Source organism: Notothenia coriiceps, unplaced genomic scaffold (genome assembly GCF_000735185.1).
Source record: "Notothenia coriiceps isolate Sejong01 unplaced genomic scaffold, NC01 NC01_scaffold00028465, whole genome shotgun sequence".
Taxonomy (NCBI): Eukaryota; Metazoa; Chordata; class Actinopteri; order Perciformes; family Nototheniidae; genus Notothenia; species Notothenia coriiceps.
Genome location: NW_011361166.1, coordinates 1 through 1,288, shown reverse-complemented (window position 1 = coordinate 1,288; position 1,288 = coordinate 1). Strand labels below are relative to the sequence as shown.

Sequence of the window (1,288 nt, the reverse complement as noted above, 5' to 3'; positions counted from 1 at the left end):
ATCAGATCTGCTTTATAAGCCTCGCAACTCCATTTTATATATATAAGTGAACATTGTGAATGTTCAAATATAAAAAAATAAGATTTTTTCTTTTGACATAACAAGGCGGGTAGACTGACTGTTTTTGAAATGCATTTATAACCACCATATATGTTTTCAGTTGGAAGTCTTGAGCAGCTTGGGTCACAGTGAGACATCTGTGAGGTTCACACACAGTTTTGGGAGATAAGGTGTATTTGGGCATATCTGTCGTTACTTATCTCCAAGGTTGATTTATTTTTTCCAACAACTTTTCCTGGCTGCTCTGAGGCAAATGTTAAGTAACACATTTGGGGTATGTTCAAGCGCTATATAAGGAGGAGAAAGTCTCCCTGAATCTCTACTGAAGATAGTCACAATGAAGTTTGTGATCTTGGCTTTGTTTGTCGCTGGTGGTAAGCTCTGAAACTGATTCTGATAGGACGAGTAACTGTGTTGCTACATCAACTGTGTACATTTGTTTAACATGAAGTTGTAGCAAAGTTTGATGTGAAGCATCAAGTTTGAGAAAATCACATGTTATCCTTATGCCAAAAACTACTTTGAAACATTTTTGACAGTTAAAGATAAAGAGTTTATATCATAAAATCACCATATTCTGTACTTTTGTTCATTAGCTTACGGTTGTGGTCTGCCCACCTTCACCCCCACCATCACCAGGGTGGTTGGTGGAGATGATGTCCGTGAGCACAGCTGGCCCTGGCAGGTATGCCCCTTTAAGACTTCTCATTAAACATATTTCTCTTCTATTCATTCCCTAAAGTCTTTAAACATGTCACTGTGTGTTCTTCTCAGGTGTCTCTGCAGTACAAGAGTGGCAGCAGCTTCTACCACACTTGTGGTGGCACTCTGATCTCCAGAGAATGGGTCCTCACTGCTGCTCACTGCATCGGGTATGTTTAAACAATTAAAGAAATCTAAAATTAAGAAGGTATAAAGGCAAAGGGGACAGAGAGACCCAGGTAAGCCACTTAGTAGACAGGATGAGTGAGGCAGTATGGAAGTAAAAAAAAGTTAATTTACTGCAGTCTGGTATGTAAGATTTGAACTGTGGTCACTGATTGTTAGTATATATACATTTTTCTTTAAACCTCTTAAGCCCCAAGCCTGTTTTTCAGGTTTCAGGCTCGAAAATGACATTCCCAGAACAAATGACCATATCTTCCCTTCTAAAAGGGTTAAATTAATAATCTTTTTTCTCAAAGTAATGATAAACCTTTGAGTTGGATGTAGAAAAGTCAGAATCAAC

General features: G+C 38.4%; 1 long non-coding RNA gene across 1 annotated transcript; it reads left to right on the top strand.

Moving 5' to 3' along the window:
* The first annotated feature begins 377 nt into the window (after positions 1-377).
* Positions 378-926, top strand: LOC104958238 (uncharacterized). Its single transcript, XR_799742.1, has 3 exons — positions 378-434; positions 657-745; positions 835-926. It is a non-coding gene; the product is annotated as an uncharacterized lncRNA (long non-coding RNA).
* Positions 927-1,288: the final 362 nt, after the last annotated feature.